This window comes from Apodemus sylvaticus, chromosome 17 (genome assembly GCF_947179515.1).
Source record: "Apodemus sylvaticus chromosome 17, mApoSyl1.1, whole genome shotgun sequence".
Classification (NCBI taxonomy): domain Eukaryota; kingdom Metazoa; phylum Chordata; class Mammalia; order Rodentia; family Muridae; genus Apodemus; species Apodemus sylvaticus.
Window position 1 is genome coordinate 74,838,295 of NC_067488.1, and position 21,768 is coordinate 74,860,062.

The following is a 21,768-nucleotide window of genomic DNA, read 5'->3' on the forward strand; positions in this document are numbered from 1 at the left end:
GGAGAGTTTTATCACGAAAAAATATGACAGAATACAACGTTTTAAGGAAATACAGTGTTGCAGAGTAAAGATAAATACGTACATATTGGAAATACTTAAACTTTATGAGAAGAAATAACGCATCGTGCAAAATTATCTTGTTTTTCCTAAACAACATGTTTTAACTCGAAAAGCTCTGGTGTTGCGTGTATGACTAAGAGTTTAGCCTCAAAAGAGAACACACTGGAGAGTATTCTCTCGAAAGAAAATGTAAGAATACCACGTTATAAGGAAATACAGTGTTGCAGAGTAAAGACAAATATGTACTTATTAGAAATTCTTTTTTTTATGAAAAGAATATTTTTTATTATTCGATATAATTTATTTACATTTCAAATGATTTCCCCTTTTCTAGCCCCCCCCACTCCCCGAAAGTCCCGCAAGCCCCCTTCTCTTCCCCTGTCCTCCCACCCACCCCTTCCCACTTCCCCGATCTGGTTTTGCTGAATACTGTTTCACTGAGTCTTTCCAGAGCCAGGGGCCACTCCTCCTTTCTTCTTGTACCTCATTTGATGTGTGGATTATGTTTTGGGTATTCCAGTTTTCTAGGTTAATATCCACTTATTAGTGAGTGCATACCATGATTCACCTTTTGAGTCTGGGTTACCTCACTTAGTATGATATTCTCTAGCTCCATCCATTTGCCTAAGAATTTCATGATTTCATTGTTTCTAATGGCTGAATAGTACTCCATTGTGTAGATATACCACATTTTTTGCATCCACTCTTCTGTTGAGGGATACCTGGGTTCTTTCCAGCATCTGGCAATTACAAATAGGGCTGCTATGAACATAGTAGAACATGTATCCTTATTACATGGTGGGGAGTCTTCTGGGTATATGCCCAAGAGTGGTATAGCAGGATCTTCTGGAAGTAAGGTGCCCAGTTTTCGGAGGAACCGCCAGACTGATTTCCAGAGTGGTTGTACCAATTTGCAACCCCACCAGCAGTGGAGGAGTGTTCCTCTTTCTCCACACCCTCTCCAACACCTGCTGTCTACTGAATTTTTAATCTTAGCCATTCTGACTGGTGTAAGATGAAATCTTAGGGTTGTTTTGATTTGCATTTCCCTAATGACTAATGAAGTTGAGCATTTTTTAAGATGCTTCTCCGCCATCTGAAGTTCTTCAGGTGAGAATTCTTTGTTTAACTCTGTACCCCCATTTTTAAATAGGGTTGTTTGGTTTTCTGGAATCTAACTTCGTGAGTTCTTTATATATATTGGATATTAGCCCTCTATCTGATGTAGGATTGGTGAAGATCTTTTCCCAATTTGTTGGTTGCCGATTTGTCCTCTTGATGGTGTCCTTTGCCTTACAGAAACTTTGTAATTTTATGAGGTCCCATTCGTCAATTCTTGCTCTTAGAGCATACGCTATTGGTGTTCTGTTGAGAAACTTTCTCCCTGTACCGATGTCCTCAAGGGTCTTCCCCAGTTTCTTTTCTATTAGCTTCAGAGTGTCTGGCTTTATGTGGAGGTCCTTGATCCATTTGGATTTGAGCTTAGTACAAGGAGACAAGGATGGATCAATTCGCATTCTTCTGCATGCTGCCCTCCAGTTGAACCAGCACCATTTGTTGAAAAGGCTATCTTTTTTTCCATTGGATGTTTTCAGCCTCTTTGTCGAGGATCAAGTGGCCATAGGTGTGTGGGTTCATTTCTGGATCTTCAATCCTGTTCCATTGATCCTCCTGCCTGTCACTGTACCAATACCATGCAGTTTTTAACACTATTGCTCTGTAGTATTGCTTGAGGTCAGGGATACTGATTCCCCCATATTTCCTTTTGTTGCTGAGAATAGTTTTAGCTATCCTGGGTATTTTGTTGTTCCAGATGAATTTGATAATTGCTCTTTCTAACTCTGTGAAGAATTGAGTTGGGATTTTGATGGGTATTGCATTGAATCTGTATAGTGCTTTAGGCAAAATGGCCATTTTAACTATATTGATTCTACCGATCCATGAGCATGGGAGGTTTTCCCATTTTTTGAGGTCTTCTTCCATTTCCTTCTTCAGAGTCTTGAAGTTCTTGTCATACAGATCTTTCACATGTTTGGTAAGAGTCACCCCAAGATACATTATACTGTTTGTGGCTATTTTGAAGGGGGTCATTTCCCTAATTTCTTTCTCAGCCTGCTTATCCTTTGAGTATAGGAAGGCCACTGATTTGCTTGAGTTGATTTTATAAACTGCCACTTTGCTGAAGTTGTTTATCAGCTGTAGGAGCTCTCTAGTGGAGTTCTTTGGGTCACTTAGGTAGACGATCATGTCGTCTGCAAATAATGATAGTTTGACTTCTCCCTTTCCAATTTGTATCCCTTTGACCTCCTTATGTTGTTGAATTGCCCGAGCTAGTACCTCAAGTACAATATTGAAAAGATAAGGAGAAAGGGGGCAGCTTTGTCTGGTCCCTGATTTCAGTGGGATTGCTTCAAGTTTCTCTCCATATAGTTTGATGCTGGCTACCGGTTTGCTGTATATTGCTTTTACTATGTTTAGGTATGGGCCTTGAATTCCTGTTCTCTCCAAGACTTTAAGCATGAAGGGATGCTGAATTTTGTCAAATGCTTTTTCAGCATCCAATGAAATGACCATGTGGTTTTGTTCTTTGAGTTTGTTTATGTAGTGGATTGTATTGATGGATTTCGTATATTGAACCAACCCTGCATTCCCGGGATAAAGCCTACTTGATCATGGTGGATGATCGTTTTGATGTGTTCTTGGATTCGGTTGGCAAGAATTTTATTGAGTATTTTTGCATCGATGTTCATAAGGGAAATTGGTCTGAAGTTCTCTTTCTTTGTTGGATCTTTGTGTGGCTTTGGTATCAGCGTAATTGTGGCTTCGTAGAAGGATTTGGGTAGTGTTCCTTCTGTTTCTATTTTGTGGAATAGTTTGAAGAGTATTGGTGTTAACTCTTCTTTGAAGGTCTGGTAGAATTCTGCACTGAAGCCATCTGGTCCTGTGCTTTTTTTGGTTGGAAGACTTTCTATGACTCCTTCTATTTCTTTAGGCATTATGGGACTGTTTAGATGGTCTAGTTGGCCCTGATTTAATTTTGGTATTTGGTATCTGTCAAGGAAATTGTCCATTTCCTCCAGATTCTCCAGTTGTGTTGAGTATAGGCTCTTGTAGTAGGATCTGATGATTTTTTGGATTTCCTCAGTTTCCGTTGTTATATCTACCTTTTCATTTCTAAGTTTGTTAATTTGGATACTTTCTCTGTGCCCTTTGGTCAGTCTGGCTAAGGGTTTATCTATCTTGTTGATTTTCTCAAAGAACCAGCTCCTGGTATTGTTGATTTTTTGTATGGTTCTCTTTGTTTCTACTTGATTGATTTCGGCCCTGAGTTTGATGATTTCCTGCCTTCTACTCCTCCTGGGCGAAATAGCTTCTTTTTGTTCTAGGGCTTTCAGGTGTGTCATTAAGCTGGTAATGTATGCTCTCTCCATTTTCTTTTTGGAGGCACTCAGGGCTATGAGTTTTCCTCTTAGCACTGCTTTCATTGTGTCCCATAGATTTGGGTATGTTGTGTTTTCATTTTCATTGTGTTCTAAAAAGTCTTTAATTTCTTTCTTTATTTCTTCCTTGACCAAGGTATCATTGAGTAGAGTATTGTTCAGTTTCCACGTGTATGTGGGCTTTCTGTTGTTTCTGTTGCTATTGAAGACCACTTTTACTCCATAGTGATCAGATAGGAGGCATGGGATTAGTTCGATCTTCTTATATTTGTTGAGGTCTGTCTTGTGACCAATTATATGGTCGATTTTGGAGAAGGTACCATGAGGTGCTGAGAAAAAGGTATATTCTTTTGTTTTAGGATAGAATGTTCTATATATATCTGTTAAATCTAATTGGTCCAAAGCTTCAATTAGTTTCATTGTGTCCCTGTTTAGTTTCTGTTTTCCTGATCAGTCCATTGAGGAAAGTGCAGTGTTGAAGTCACCCACAATTACTGTGTTAGGTGCAATGTGTGCTTTTAGTTTTAATAAAGTTTCTTTTACGAAAGAGGGTGCCCTTGCATTTGGGGCATAGATGTTCAGGATTGACAGTTCTTCTTTTTGTATTTTTCCTTTGACCAGCAAGAAGTGTCCCTCAGGGTCTCTTTTGATGACTTTGGGTTGAAAGTCAATTTTATCTGATATTAAAATGGCTACTCCAGCTTGTTTCCTGAGACCATTTGCTTGTAAAATTGTCTTCCAGCCTTTTACTCTAAGGTAGTGTTTGTCTTTGACCCTGAGGTGTGTTTCCTGCAAGCAGCAAAATGTAGGGTCCTGTTTACGTATCCATTCAGTTAATCTGTGTCTTTTTATTGGGGCATTAAGTCCATTGATGTTAAGAGATATTAAGGAATAGTGATTGTTACTTCCTATCATTTTTGACGTTATTTTCTAAATTTGAATGCTTAACTTCTTTTGGGTTTGATGAAAGGTTACTATCTTGCTTTTTCCAGGGTGAAGTTTCCCTCCTTGTATTGGTGTTGTCCTCCTATTATCCTTTTTAGGGCCGGGTTTGTGGATAGATATTGGGTAAACTTGGTTTTGTCATGAAATATCTTAGTTTCTCCATCTATGGTGATTGAGAGTTTTGCTGGATATAGTAGTTTTGGTTGGCATTTGTGTTCTCTTAGAGTCTGCATGAGATCTGCCCAGGACCTTCTAGCCTTCATAGTCTCAGGTGAAAAGTCTGCTGTGATTCTGATAGGTCTTCCTTTATATGTTACTTGGCCTTTTTCTCTTACTGCCTTTAGTATTATTTCTTTGTTTAGAACATTTGGTGTTTTGATTATTATGTGACGGGAAGTATTTCTGTTCTGGTCCAGTCTGTTTGGAGTTCTGTAGGCTTCTTGTATATTCATGGGCATCTCTCTCTTTAGGTTAGGGAAGTTTTCTTCCATAATTTTATTGAAGATGTTTGCTGGCCCTTTAAGTTGTAAATCCCCACTCTCATCTATGCCTATAATCCTTAGGTTTGGTCTTCTCATTGTGTCCTGGATTTCCTGGATATTTTGGGTTACAAGCTTTTTGCATTTTGCATTTTCTTTAACTGTTGAGTCCATGGTTTCTATGGAATCTTCAGCATCTGAGATTCTTTCTTCTATCTCTTGTATTCTGTTGTTGATATTTGCATCTCTGTCCCCTGATTTCTTCCCAAGGCTTTCTATCTCCAAAGTTGTCTCCCTTTGAGTTTTCTTAGTTGTTTCTACTTCTGATTTTAGATCCTGGATGGTTTTGCTTAGCTCCTTCACTTGCATGTTTGTGTTTTCCTGTAATTCTTTAAGAGATTTTTGTGTTTCGTCTTTCATGACCTCAGCCTGTTGACAAAAGTTCTCCTGTATTTCTTTAAGAGATTTTTGTGTTTCGTCTTTCATGACCTCAGCCTGTTGACCAAAGTTCTCCTGTATTTCTTTAAGTGTTTTTTGCATTTCCTCCTTGTTGGCTTTTGTATTCTCCTGGATTTCTTTCAATGATTTTTGTGTTTCCCTTGCAAGGGCTTCTAACTTTTGATCCATTTTCTCCTGAATTTTTTTATGTATGTCCTTCATGTGTTCCTGTACCAGCATCATGACCAGTGATTTTAAATCCAAATCTTGTTTTACTGGTGTGATGGGGTATCCAGGACATGTTGTTAGAGGAGAATTGGGTTCAGATGTTGCCATATTGCCTTGATTTCTGTTAGTGACGTTCCTGCGTTTGCCTTTTGCCATCTAGTTCTCACTGGTGTTAGTTTATCTTGTCAGTGCTGGACTCACCAGTGCAAGCTGCCCCTTCCCAGTTGGCCTCTGGTGCACAGCTTACCTCCTGCACTGCTTGTAGATAGTGTGCTGCTGCCCAGGCTGTTCCGATCCCAAAGCAGGCACCCGAAGGCTCCAGCTGGGGCCCGCTGGATTCACTGGAGCACACTGTCTTCTCCCAGCTGGCCGCCCGGAAGCCCAGCTAGCCACTTGCAGGACTTGGAGATGTAATGCTGCCGCCCAGACTGATCTGGATCCGGAAGCGTAGAGAGTAGAGCTAAGGGCTTATGCCTGAGGCCTTGCCCCAGATTGTGTCTGTGGACCAGATGGAGCCTGTGTGCACCCCCAGGGAGTGCCGATGGTGTATGCTACTGTGACCTCCCCTGTGTTCTGCTCACTCTGCTGGGCAGCCGATCCGCCAACCGGGCTGTCGCACACAAGGTTAGCCTGGCCGCCCAGTCCCTGAGTCCAGGCAAAAGCCTGGGAGGCCAAGGTCCGAGCAAAGTTCCCCTAGGGCTATGACTGTTAATTGGGTCTGCCAGGTGACTAGGATGGCGGGCGTGCGCGCCCGCACTCCCTGAAAGCGCCGGGAGAGTCTGCTTTGCTAACAATCACCTGGGCGGGTTGACTCACAGATGGCCCACCAAGCCGCCCAGTTCTTGGGGTCAGTCCTGTGCCTTTTGGGGCCTGGACCCCCGCTTTGTTAGCCTTAGGCTATGCCTGTTACAGGACTGCCCGCCTGAGCTCTCTGTCGTCCTGCAGGCAAAATGGCGGCGGCGCGCTCGCAGGCCTAGGCAAAAAACCTCCTGGCTGGTTTGGCACCCCGATGGCCCCCCGACCCGCCCAGGGCCTGGGTGCAGGCCAACGCCCGTCGGGCTCAGACCACCGAGGTGTTGGCCTCGGATTATGTTTGTGTACCTCAGTCTGTCCGATCCCTGGAGTACGGAACCAACATGGATGCACCTCTCCTGGCTGGTGGGAGGCCGAGTTCTGAAATGGCCTCCGTGCAGGAAAGGCACCGCACAACTGCAGCTGCTTGCTGCCCGGCTGGTCAGCGAATGTCAGTGGTCGTGGGTGCAGGGCCTAACTGGTCCCTGTGACGCCTTGGTTCCACTGCTGATGGCCCTTCAGCTGAGGCAGCCACTGCTGCCACTGCCGCCGCCTCCGCCGCCACCGCCGAATCCTATTAGAAATTCTTAAACTTTATGAGAAGAAATAACGCATTGTACAAAATTATCTTGTATTTCGTAATCAACACGTTGTAACTCGAAAAGATTTGGTGTTGTGTGTATGTCTAAACATGTACCCTCAAAAGGGAACCCACAGGAGAATTTTCTCTCAAAAACTATGTCAGAATACCACGTTTGGAGGAAATCCTGCATGGTGCGAAATTATCTTGTTTTTCCTAAACAACACGTTGTAACTCGAAAAGCTTTGGTGTTGCTTGTATGTCTCAGCCTGTAGCCTCAAAAGAAAATGCACAGGAGAATTTTCTCTCGAATAAATATGTCAGAATACCACGTTTTAAGGAAATCCTGCATCGTGCGAAATTATCTTTTTTTTCCTAAGCAAAGTGTTGTAACTCGAAAAGCTTTGGTGTTGCGTTTTTTTCTAAGCATGCAGCCTCAAAAGAGAACGCACAGGATAGTTTTCTCTCGAAAGAATATGTAATAATACCAAGTTATTAGGAAATACAGTGTTGCAGATTAAAGACAAATACATATATATTAGAAATACTTAAACTTTATGATAAGAAATCATGCATCGTGCAAAATTATCTTGTTTTTCCTAAACAACACGTTGTAACTCGAAAAGATTTTGTGTTACGTGTATGTCTAAGCTTGTAGCCTCAAAAGAGAATTCACAGGAGAGTTTTTTCTCGAAAGACTATGTAAGAATACCACGTTACAAGGAAATACAGTTTTGCAGAGTAAAGACAAATACGTACATATTAGAAATACTTAAACTTTACGAGAAGAAATAACACATCGTATAAAATTATCTAGTATTTCCTAAAAAAACATGTTGAAACTGGAAAAGATTTGGTGTGGCATGTATGTCTAAGCATGTAGCCTCAAAAGGGAAAGCACAGGAGAGTTTTCTCTAGAAAGAATATGTAAGAATACCACGTTACATGGAAATACAGTGTTGCAGAGTAACGACAAATACGTACTTATTAGAAATACTTAAACATTAAGAGAAGAAATAAAGCATCGTACAAAATTATCTTGTATTTCCTAAACAATAAGTTGTAACTCGAAAAGTTTTTGTGTGGTGTGTATGTCTAATCGTGTAGCCTCAAAAGAGAGCGCACAGCAGAGTTTTCTCTTGAAAAAATATGTCAGAATACCACGTTTTAAAGATCTCCCGCCTAGTGTGAAATTATCTTGTTTTTCCTAAACAACACGTTATAACTTGAAAAGATTTGGTGTTGCATGGTTTTCTAAACATGTAGCCTCAAAAGAGAACACACGGAGGAATTTTATCTCGACAAAACATGTCAGAATACCACGTTTTAAGGAAATCCTGCATCTTGCGAAATTATCTTTTTTTTCCTAAACAACACGCTGTAACTCGAAAAGCTTTGGTGTTGCGTGTATGTCTAACTGTGTAGCCTCAAAAGAGAATGCACAGGAGAGTTTTCTCTCACAAGAATATGTAAGAATATCACGTTACAAGCAAATACAGTGTTGCAGAGTAAAGACAAATACGTACGTATTAGAAATACTTAAACATCACGAGAAGAAATAAAGCATCGTAAAAAAATTATCTTGTATTCCCTAAACAACACGTTGTAACTCGAAAAGATTTGGGGCTGCCTGTATGTCTAAATGTGTAGCCTCAAAAGAGAACCCACAGGAGAATTTTCTCTCGACAAAATATGTCAGAATACCACGTTTTAAGGAAATCCCGCATCATGCGAAATTATCTTGTTTTTCTTAAAGAACACGTTGTAACTAGAAAAGATTTTGTGTTGCTTGTATGTCTAAGCTCGTAGCCTCAAAAGAGAACGCACAGGAGAGTTTTCTCTCGAAAAAATATGTCAGAATAACACGTTTTAAAGAACTCCCGCATAGTGGGAAATTATCTTGTTTTTCCTAAACAACACATTATAACTCAAAAAGATTTGGTGTTGCATGGTTGTCTAAACATGTAGCCTCAAAAGAGAACCCACAGAGGAATTTTCTCTCGACAAAATATGTCAGATTACCACGTTTTAAGGAAATCCCGCATCTTGCGAAATTATCTTTTTTTTTCGTAAACAACACGTTGTAACTCGAAAAGCTTTGATGATGCGTGTATGTCTAAGTGTGTAGCCTCAAAAGAGAACGCACAGGAGAGTTTTCTCTCGAAAGAATATGTAAGAATACCACATTACAAGGATACAGTGTTGCAGAGTAAAGACAAATACATACGTATTAGAAATACTTAAACTTTACAAGAAGAAATAAAGCATCATAAAAAATTATCTTGTTTTTCCTAAACAACACGTTGTAACTCGAAAAGATTTGGTGTTGTGTGTATGTCTAAGCATGTAGCCTTAAAAGAGAATGCACAGGAGTTTTCTCTCGAAAAAAATATGTCAGAATACCACGTTTTAAGGAAATCCTGCATTGTGCAAAATTATCTTGTTTTTCCTAAACAACACGTTGTAACTTGAAAAGCTTTGGTGTTGCGTGTATGTCTAAATGTGTAGCCTCCAAAGAGAACCCACAGGAGAATTTTCTCTCGACAAAATATGTCAGAATACCACGTTTTAAGGAAATCCCGCATCATGCGAAATTATCTTGTTTTTCTTAAAGAAGACGTAGTAACTCTGATAACTTTGGTGTAGCTTGTATGTCTCAGCGTGTAGCCTCAAATGAGAACACACAGGAGAGTTTTCTCTCGAAAAAATATGTCAGAATACCACGTTTTAAGGAAATCCTGCATCGTGCGAAATTATCTTCTTTTCCTAAACAAAATGTTTTAACTCAAAAAGCTTAGGTGTTGCGTGTATGTCTAAGTGTATAGCCTCAAAAGAGAATGCACAGGAGAGTTTTCTTTCGAAAGAATATGTAAGAATACCACGTTACAAGGAAATGCAGTTTTGCAGAGTAAAGACAAATACGTACTTATTAGAAATACTTAAACTTTACGATAAGAAATAATGTATCGTACAAAATTATCTTGTATTTCCTAAACAACATGTTGTAACTTGAAAAGATTTGGTGTGGCGTGTACTTCTAAGCGAGTAGCTTCTAAAGAGAATGCACAGATGAGTTTTCTCTCGAAAAAATATGTCAGAATACCACATTTTAAGGAAATCCCTCATAGTGCGAAATTATCTTGTTTTTCCTAAACAACACATTGTAATTCAAAAATAGTTGGTGTTGCGTGTATGTTTAAGCGTGTAGCCTCAAAAGAGAACGCACAGGAGAGGTTTCTCTAGAAAGAATATGTAAGAATACCACGTTATAAGGAAATACAGTGTTGCAGAATAAAGACAAATACGTACGTATTAGAAATACTTCAACTTTACGAGAAGAAATAACGCATTGTACAAAATTATCTTGTATTTCCAAAACAATACGTTGTAACTCAAAAAGATTTGGTTTTGTGTGTATGTCTAAATGTGTAGCCTCAAAAGAGAACCCACAGGAGAATTTTCTCTCCAAAAAATATGTCAGAATACCACGATTTATGGAAATCCTGCATTGTGCGAACTTATCTTGTTTTTCCTAAACAACATTATGTACTTCGAAAAACGTTGGAGTTGCGTGTATGTCTTAGCGTGTAGCCTCAAAAGAGAACGCACAGGAGAGTTTTCTCTTGAAAAAAATATGTCAGAATACCACGTTTTAAGGAAATCCCGCATCGTGCGAAATTATCTTGTTTTTCCTAAACAACACGTTGTAACTCGAAAAGCTTTGGTGTTGCGTGTATGTCTAAGCATGTAGCCTCAAAAAAGAAGGCACAAGAGAGTTTTCTCTCGAAAGAATATGTAAGAATACCACGTTATAAGGAAATACAGTGTTGCATAGTAAAGACAAATACGTACGTATAAGAAATACATAAACTTTACGAGAAGGAATAACGCATTGTAAAAAATTATTTTGTATTTCCTAAAAAACACATTGTAACTCGAAAAGATTTGGTGTTACGTGTGTGTCTAAACTTGTAGCCTCAAAAGAGAACCCAGAAGAGAATTTTCTCTCTAAAAAATATGTCAGAATACCACGTTTTAAGGAAATCCTGCATCGTAGAAAATTATCTTCTTTTTCCTAAACAACACGTTGTAACTCGAAAAGATTTGGTGTTGCATGTATGTCTAAAGGTGTAGCCTCAAAAGAGAACGCAAGTAGAGGGGTGGGGTTGCCATCTTACAGTAAAAAATTCTGACCCAGAAGAGTTCCCATCTGAGAAAACTGCAGGGACAAAAATGGAGAAACGCCAGAGGAAAAGGATGTCTCGTGACAAGCCCAAACTGAGATCCTCCCAAGGGGAGTCTGCAAGGCCTAACACTATTACATATGTTGAGTTGTGCTCAAAAAAGTGGGCCTTTCATGGCTGCCCTTCGAAAGACCCACCAAGAGACTGAAAGATTCAGAGGCAATGGAAATAGATTCAAGACCCCATTAGTTGAACTAGAGAAAAGCTGGAAGAAACTGAGGAGGAGAGGAAGCCTATAGAAAACCTGTAGTCTCAATTAACATGGACCCCAGACCTCTCTCAGACACTGAGCCACAAACCAGGCAGCATACACCAGCTGATATGAGGCTTTCAGTACATATACTGCAGAGGACTACCAGGTCTAGACTCAGTCAGCCAAGATGTACATCGCCATAAAGAGACATGAGGCAACAGGGAATTGGAAGGGCTGGAGTGGTAGAGTTTGCGGGTATCTCCCTCTTGGAGATGGGAGAAAGGAGGAGGTATTGGATATAGAACAGTCAGAGGCTGGAACAGGAGAGGGATAAAGTCTGGACTATTAAGAATGATTTAATAACAATAATAATAATGATGATGATGATGATGATAACAACTAAGAAACTACAAGAAAAAAATCAAAACACAACCACTCACTATACTTACCAGTATACCCCAGATTAGTAGATGACAACAAATAGCTTCATGGCAGCTTGTGATTTTCAAGCAGGATATCTTCTTTGTTACCTAGGTGTACCTCCAGTTTGTAATTTTCTGCCTCAATTTTGTAAATTTCTGTGATTACACATAGGCATTTGGCAACTTTAGATGATCAGAAAACAAATACAAAGAAACAGACAAAAGTGAAAATTATGTGTATATAGTCATTATTATGCAGTTAAAATGATATATTCTGAATATTAGGTAAATTGTTATTTTCTGTGTGTGTGCATCTGTGTGCTGTGTGTGTGTGTGTGTGTGTGTGTGTGTGTGTGTGTGTGTTCATGCAAATGCTTCTACTTGGTAGGATTTGTTCTCTCCTTCCTAGTACAAGGACTCAGTAGATCACACTTACTGGGGGCATTACTTTTGTCAGAAAATGCTTTTATCTTCGAAGCCACCATCCTAAGTCAAGGCCTGGAGATTTAAAAACCCAGTTGAGGTGCATAAATGGAGCCAGGTCTCACCTCAGGCATTAGTTCATGCCTATAATAATTCCACCACTTTGGATATGGAGACAGGAGTATTTATAATTTCATTATAGCTTTGTCTATATAGCAAGACCATTACTCAAAACAAGACAAAACTAATTATAAATGTCTACCATATTGGATCATATCTGAGATGTCAGTACTTAATAAGCTGTGATAGGAAGAACACCACAAATTTCAGACAGCCTGAAGTATCCAGTTACAGTATGTTATAAAACTTCCCTTCTCATAAAGAGCCAGACCACTCCTTTTTACTATTAACTAATGCCCATCCACTTGATGGATGGAACCAATGCCTACAATGAGGAGGCTGTGCCACATAGTTCAGCATATTTGTCAATTCTGCACAGGCAGCCTGCTGATCCATGAAGTCAGTTCTGCTGTTAACCTTGACAGAAATTCTAGGAACCACATTGGAAGATCCTCCTGAGGAGGATCCCAGGGCTTTTCACAAATATGTTATGCTGAATGGGATTACATCAGAAAGGCATTATTCATGTACGTTATCATATCCACTTAAATGAAGAATATCAACAGGGTCCTGCTCAACTTTTCACAAGGTAATTAAAGACCCAAGAGAATTCTCTCAGCAGATAGGATCTCCTCTCCCTACAGTGCATTCCATCACCAAGACAGAAAGCAAGTCCCTGAGGCTATAGGCACCTTACTGCTGCTCTGTGAAATTCCCACTTTACCAATGGCTCCCCAGGTGAATTCAAGGAAAGAAATACCAGAATCATGGAGAGAGGGAAGGAAGAAAATAATGTAGTTACGAGAACATCTTGAGACTGTTGCTCTTCCTCACCCATATGGATTTGGGTGAGCCTCAATGGAACCTGTGATGCTATTGTCTTTTCATATTCCTATTCTGGCTGGATCCTGAGATGCCTATAGGCATCCCTTTTATTCCCTTTGATCTTTCTTCCAGCATATCCAAAACACAGTATAGAATACAGAAAGCATGCTTAGGAGATAGGAAGTTCAAAAAAGTGTGATTTTATAACATGTGTCCTTTATCTTGACAAATCTCAGTTTCTTGCTTCCACTCACTCTCCATCCTCAGATCAATTAGTCAAGAGTCACTATATTTTATAATATAATAGAAATGTTTATGATAATATTAATGTATGCAGATAATATTTCACATAAGTTCACTCCTTTATGAGGCATAAGAAATAAAGATAATGAAAAATAAATATGAAATAAAATTGACAAAGAAATAAAAAATTGACAAAGAAGCATTGTCTTTTTTTGTTATTAGAATGCATGAGCAAATATTTTTGTCTCTTTTTCCTTATAAATTTCTTAAGCTTGATGAGAGGGTTTAATCTTGGGCATCTCTTTCAGGGCTGAGCAAAATGAAAATGAAAATTGTTATGAGATTCTATTCTACAGTAGTCATAATGTCCAAGATTAGTAAAACAAAAGACAGCAAATGATAGCAAAGATGATGGGGAAAACAAAAGACTTTTGCTGTTGGTTAGATTGAACACTGGAAGAGTCTTTTTAAAATTCACTGTGTTTTCCCAAAAAGAAGAAAGTAAATATTACAAAAGATCCAGTTATACCAATATTGGACATATATGCAATTGACTCTCTATGTTACTACAGATATTTGGTTATATATGTTTATTTCTGTTTTGCTTATAATAACTAGAAATTGGAAACTGTCTAGACGTACATCACCTGACAAACAGGTAGTATCAACATTTCACATTTACACAATTAAGCATTATTCATTATGAAAAGTAAAATCATGATGCTTGCAGATGAATGGGCAGCACTAGGAAAAACTTGAGGAAGAGTGTCGTGATGTTGGTATAAAAATTGCTCAAGGCATCTTGTATGTTTGTGTTTTAGACAAGACGGATACAGCCTAATTTATGCTTACACAATGTAGACTTAGAGAAGAAATCCATGCTGTTTTGAGAAAACTATTTTCCTATACAACCATATCACACAATGTCACTAATTAGTGTGGTTGTTACAAGCCAAGGCTTAAGCCAATATACTAAATTCATTGCAAATATATTCTAAAAGGATTGAACGATATACAAATTTTGAGTGTGAATTTAACATATTTATCTCTTTCTTTTCAAATTATCTTTAATCTTCTTTTATTGTGCAGTCTTCATCCCATTTCTCTTCTTCCTTCCTACAGTTCCTCTTCCCATTCACCATGAAAGGGTAAAAATTACAGCCTAACTCTCTAATGACCCAAAAAAATCAGAAGTTCTAGACCCAGCTCTTTGTTAGAAACTAGCAGAAAGGTCACATTCCAGAGCCTGCCATTAGTTAGAATCTAGGCAAGAGGGTCTTGAGTTCCAGAGCTGGAACACATCCCCAGTTGCTCACACATATGCACACACACACACACACACACACACACACACACACATAAACACACACCGAGAATTGCCCTTTTTATGTCTTTAAAGAATTATTTGATGGAGATTTTATTTAATATAGCTTTCTTTGGGTTGGTTCCAATATTTTTAACATGAAGGAGTGTTTTATTTATTTCAGAAGTAGATGCTTTTTTAGCATCTAAGGAAATAAGCATGTGAACTTATTATTAATTTGTCAAAATTGGGAAATTCAGACAAATAAATCATATCATATTCTCATGCATTATACAAATAGAGACACAATTTTCTGTAGAATTTTTGTTATTGTGTAATATATATTGAAACAGAGTATCCTATAGATTTATGCATAATTAAACCCACAAAACCTCTTGTGAACAAATATTTATTTCAATTACATATTAAAATGCAAAGGAAGAAAGCAACATGTTTTCATTTATGCATCTAGGTATGATAGGATTACCTCAAGTAAATTGCTTAAGTGCCACATTAAGAAATGATAAGTAAGATTTTGCTCCAAGGAGCCAGGTGGCTCCACCTCCCTCTGTGGACTGCCCAGTAGGACAGAGTGATCTCCCAGCAGCACCTTCACTTTGAAAATTGCACCAGAGAACTCCTAAACCTCATAAATAACTTCAGTAAAGTGACTCGATATAGAGTTAACTCAAAGAAATCAGTGGCCTTCCTCTACTCAAATGATAAAAAGACTGAGAAAGAATTAGAGAAACAAAACTCTTCACAATAGTCACAAATAATATAAAATACCTTGGTGTGACTCTAACAAAAGAAGTGAAAGATCTGTATGACAAGAACTTCAAGTTTCTGAAGAAAGAAATCTGAAGAAAGAAATTTTTATGCCCTTATACAAAGCTCAAGTCCAAGTAGATCAAAGACCTCTACAAAAAACCAGATTCACTGAAACTAATAAAAAAGAAATCGGGCAAGATCCTGGAACACATAGGCACAGGGGACACGATCCTTAACAGAACAACAATAGCTTATGCTCTAAGATCAAGAATTGACAAATGGGACTTCACATAATTGCAAAGCTTCTGTAAAGCAAAGAACACTGTTAATAAGACAAAATGGCAATCAAAGGATTGGGAAAAGATCTTTATCAATTCTAAATTAAAGGACTACTATCCAATATATACAGATAATTCAGGAAGCTGGACTCCATAGAACCAAATAACCCTATTAAACATGGCGTACAGAGCTAAACAATGAATTCTCAACTGAGGAATACCACGTTCTGAGAAACACCTAAAGAAATGTTCAATATTCATAGTCATCAGGAAATTCAAATCAAAACTACCTTGAGATTCCACCTCACACCAGTCAGAATAGCAACGGTCAAAAACTCAGGTGACAGCAGATGCTGGAGCAGATGTTGAGAAAGAGGAACACTCCTCCATTGCTAGTAGGATTGAAAGCTGGCAAAACCGCTCTAGAAATCAGTGTGTCAGTTCCTTAGAAACTAGGATATAGTACTATGGGAGATGCTCCAACATATAATGACACATGCTCTACTATGTTCATAGAAGCCTTATTTATAATGGGCAGAATCTGGAAACAACCTGGATGTCCCTCAATGGAGGAATGGATACAGAAAAGGTGGTGCATTTACACAGGGGAGTACTACTCAGCTATTACAAACAACGAATTCATGAAATTTTTAGGCAAATGGATCTATCTAGAAAATATCATCCTGAGTGAGGTGACCCAATCACAAAAGAACAGACATGGTATTCACTCACTGATAAGTAGATATTATCCTAGATAAGTGTAGGTGAACCACCCCTGAGATGGTGGTCCTGGGTACCAATTGGAAACAGATTGAGCAATCCTTGAAGAAGAAGCCAGAAACCAGCATTACTCCACTGCCTCAGCTTCAGTTCTTGCTTCCAGGTTCCTGCACTGACAACGTTCAGCCTTGACTTTCTTGAGGATGGACTACAAACTAAATAAACCCTTTATTTGAGCTCAAATAAACCCTTTCCTCACTCAGTTGCTTTTGATAATAAGTTTCTCCAAGCCACAGAGGCACTACGACAACTGTGCCTTCTTGATTCCAGATCGTTCAAACTATGTTGTAGCTCTAAGCTTCATGCCATCACACGCATGCCAATTGGTCACCAATGAAACCATCTCCATGGTGGAGATCCCACTGCCCCCAGGAATTTTCACTCACTTTTTCCAAAGTGAACTCACTTCTCCTCAGAACCTGCTTCTTCTGAATTTTTTGTATCAGTAGATAGCATATTGATGACACAGAATAGTGTCTTAGGGCTGGAGAGATGGCTCAGTGGGGAAGAGCACTGACTGCTTCGGGAGGTCCTGAATTCACATCTCAGGAAACACAAGGTGTCTCACAGCTCTCGGGAATGAGATCTGATGCCCTCTTTGGGGCTGTCGGAAGAAAGCTACAGTGTACTTTCAAGTAATAAATACAGAAATCTTAAAAGAATAAACAAACAATCCCAGCATCTTAATTAAATTCTTTACACTCTGTGCCTCTTCATCCAGACTCTCAATATTCAATTATGACCACTTTTCCATTCTTCCTTTAAAACACTTTTGATAATGTATCTTCACAGTCACAACTTGTTCTCAAAAATAAACTTTATTTTACTTACAATTAATTTTCTACTTCTAATAGTTTTCTCTCCTATAAAGGTATCTTACTGGTTGGATTTTCTCAATTTAAAGAAATATTTATCTCATCATTTGCATTATTTTATCATTTACTGCTCTTAGAATAAAGTAAAAATTTACCCATCTATTTATGCTACATAATAAACCATTTGCAAGATAAAATCACAGTTCTGTCATTTGGACTCTTAAACTCCTGTTGCCTTTGGTTTAAATGCATTTTCTAAACACTTTCTGAGCTAACATTTTATTTTTGTGGCCCAAATGCCTGACATATACATCTGAAGGGAGGAAGTACTTATTTTGACTCACGTTTTGGCCCCAGGTGCTTGGACAACATCACAGCCTGTGGGTTCTATCAGAAAACATCTTCTCCCCATTATGGTACAAAGCAGAGAGGACAGAAAGATGCGAGGAACAAGATAGCATCAGATACACATCATTCCTGGTCTTCTTCCCCCAGCCCAGATCCACTAAAGTTTCTAGAAGTCTTCCAAAATTGTGCCACCAGCCAAGAATGCAAGGGTTCATCCTGTCTGTCTTTTGGGAGAAACTACACATCCAAACTTTAACAGCTCCCTACTGCCAGCTTCTATCCAAACTTCAAATCTCAAATTAGATTGTCACCTAATGAAGAAGTTATAACTGTACTTTCCAATCTGTGGTGTTTACAGACAAGCCACCAGCCATATACAGCTTATAGTACACATGAAATGTGGTTACTGTGAACTTAGATGTTAAATGAAAAGTACACAGAATATTGTAAAAAGTAAGTATTAATTTAAATAAACAAACTTATATGCAATAACTTGGTAATAGTTTTATAATTACATGTGAAAGAATATTTGAGCATATTGAGTAGGTTAAACTAAACATATTAATGTGAATTAATTTCAGCTTTTAAAAAACCTTTCAGCCTATCTGTAGGAAACAGGGGACTGTACTTGTGACTGGACTATTTATCTGTGGAAATTACAAGACTGACAGACTGCAAGCAGCTTATGGACAAGGAGCTGGTTCTAACTTCTTGGAAATCCCAGAAGTAGGAATGCTCAAAAAAAGAGTCAACAAATTATAAGTAATAAATTAACAAAATACTCAACCCTCACTATTTTTGGATTCTACATTTGTGGGTTTACATAAAGACACAAAACAAAACCTCCAAATCACTGTGCTTTCTCTATCATCTGTGCATGAGCTGAGACCTGAGCTGAAGTCAAACACAGCAGTATTCTCCTTTATGGTTTCAGTTATCAAACTGTGCATACATGTTCCTTCAAGACTGTGTACTATGCTTTTCAGAGCTTTGTTTTCTAATTTGCACCTTATGCCTTCTGTTGACTTCCCTGCTTGAAATGCCCCCCAAATACCATGGTGAAAATTTTCTGGTGTTCCTATGCATAAGGTTCTATTGTGCCAAATAGAGAAGACAAGTAAAATACCTTCAGGCTTACATCATATTGCTATCAGCCACACAACCAAAGTTAACGAATCTATATGAAATAATGTGCCTCTGATAGAAATAAACACAACAATCTCTTTTTCACAATGGAAATGAGGCCACAGGGACCCACAAGGAACCTAATCCTGTAAGTCTGCTAGAATCAAGGGCTCAGAATTTGGTACTTCAGTGTTCTAGAGACCTCAGGAGAAGTCAATGTATTTGTCGAGTAGTCATTTGGTTTACAACAAATCTTATGTGAATATGGTGATAAATAAAGAACTGATTTTTTACTTTAATTCTGAATTACATTTACAAGTGATATGATTCAGGGAAACTTGCTTCACTGTCCTGGACTTTTCCCATAATTCAAAATGAGGATTAAAAGAGTTTAACTGTTAATGGTTGGGAAGGTCTGGCTGGTGTAAAGTAGGAGTGGAAACAGGGCCTTTGACCAAGAGGCACAGTTTGGGATGTGAAAATATTCTACTGTATCTTGATTATGGGGGTGACTGTATATCTGATTTTCTTTTTCAAAACTTTGAAACTTTTCAAAACTCTAAAATCCTATTTCATATATATTCTGACATTAACCTTATTTTAAACAAAATCTTTAGTAATCGAGAGTGCACTAATCTGCAGCACTTGGGGATCTCAGTGCAAGCTTAAGCTGATGGGGCAGGACCTTGGGAAGTTTCGAGCCGATGGGAGGTCTGGAGGCAGTGCCTGTGAAGTGCCAGTGACTATCCTGGAAGTGTGTGCAAGGCGGGGCTGTGCAAGGCTGGACTGGCCAGGGCAGGGCGGGCCAGGGCGGGGCAAGCCAGGGCGGGGCAGGGTGGGGTGGAATACCTGGGCAGGGAAGGCAGAATACCTAGTGGTGGGGTCCAATACCTCTCCTGGACCAGCCACGGCCACCAGCCCTGCTGCAGCCACAGGGACTGGTGATCACAGCAGAGATGTGCAGTGTGGGCAGGAAGGTGAATTCCTGGTGCCGGCCTGCAGGGCAGCAGGGGATGCAATAGGTGATTCTGGGGTCCAGGCGAGGCTAGGAGCCGAGAGACACTGGAACTAGAAGGCAGCAAGCTCTGACCGCCCAGGCTCGGGCCCTTCCCCTCTGGCCAGAACTGTGATGCCAGGGCAGTGTTGCTGCGGGTCCTAGGCGCGCTGAGGTCCAGGTGCAGCTGGTCATGTGCTCGCATCCCAGTCTTCCCTGAACCTGCAGCCTGGCTGATGCCCTGGTAGCCAGGATGGGGTGGAGGGAGGCGCCGGGCCCCGTATTCCTGCGCGGGAAGGTCATGGTCATGGGCATTTCTTGCAGTTGGGTGGTGGAGACTGGACCTGCTGGCCAGGTGCTGGTGTCCCCTTCACTCTACTGCTAACTCTTCCCGCCTCAGCTCCTATGAAGGGCTGGAAAATTTTTCAGAGGCCTGAATGGCCAAGTATACACCACTCCAAGTGGGTGTCCTATAAATGCAAAAATAACAGACTAGTTATGCTTCTTACCTGTCTTTAAAATGAGACATATGCCCACCTTCATGATGGTTATTAAAAAGCAAACAAACATTTCACCTAGCACCCTCAAAAAATCCACACGTCTCCCCTGCCCACCATGGCAGAGGAAATTGATTGCACTACTGGAGATGCAGCGGCTTCCATCACTTCTCCTATGCAGTGCTAAGCCCTGCGCATCACAGCTTCCTGGTGCTTAAAGGGCGACCATGCAAAATCATGGAGATGTCAACTTCCAAGACTGGGAAGCATGGTCATGCCAAGTTAGGTCCTTCCTAGTCATTCTTGGCTTCACCGGTAAGATCATTTGTGTTCCATTCCACATCATGAGGTTTCTATACTTAAAATAACTTCTTTCTCTAACCTCAGTCTCTTGAAAGATCGGATAATACTCTCAATAATGCTGTTCTTTAATTGGGCCCTTAGTATGTTTCACTAACTGGAAACCAAAATTTTATTGAACCCTGGTGATCTAAAACATTTTGTTTAGTTGAAACAATCCAGTTCTTATAATTCTAAGAGACTTGGTTTCACTTTCTGTGGATGCTTGTTAATTGAAGTGCTGAGTTACATAGTGTGATGAATTTTGATGCTATGAAACTGTTCAGGTTTTGGGTACTTACTGAGTATCAGTTCTGTGCCCCTGCAACTTTTTCAAAGAAAATAAGATGACTTTGAAAGAGTTGAAAGGTTGCTGGAGAGATGGCTCTACAGTTAAGAGCACTGACTGCTCTTCCTAAGGTCCTGAATTAAATTCCCAGCAATGAAGTGGTGGCTCACAACCATCCATAATGAGATCTGACTCCCTCTTTTAGAGTGTGTGAAGACAGCTACAGTGTACTCACATATGATAAAAAATTACATTTTTTTAAGTAGTGAAAGAATACATTACAGTGTTGGGTTGAGCTCCTCTGTAGGCGTGACATAGTCGATCAAGATTGACCATGTTTCCTTTTGTTCTCGCCTCTATCAGGTACACCTTGTTGGAATTGCCATTTTCACTGGCAGAAAATATTAAGATATTTGTCCCTCTACTCACAACAAGGATGTTATATGATTCCTCTCCTCTCCCATTCCTTCTTGGTTTCTTTTCCTGTATGGGGAGGTGTAAGCGTGCACGTGTGGTGTGTTTGTGTTGGTTTTTACTTATTTAATAAATATAATTGTATATTTCTGTTTTTCTCTCTGCATACATATTTGTATGTTTATTTTTCTCTTTTTAATTGTGCATCTCTTTTAATTCTCTATCACTCATTCTGTGTTTGTTTCTCTGTATGTCCCACTCTATCACTTCATGTGAGTTTATATGATGACAATCTGAATGTTAGTCTGTTTCTCTGTCTCACTCTTTTCTCTCCTTTTATGTTTGGGTGGGTAGAGTTTTGAGTGTTTGCTGGAATGGATTTT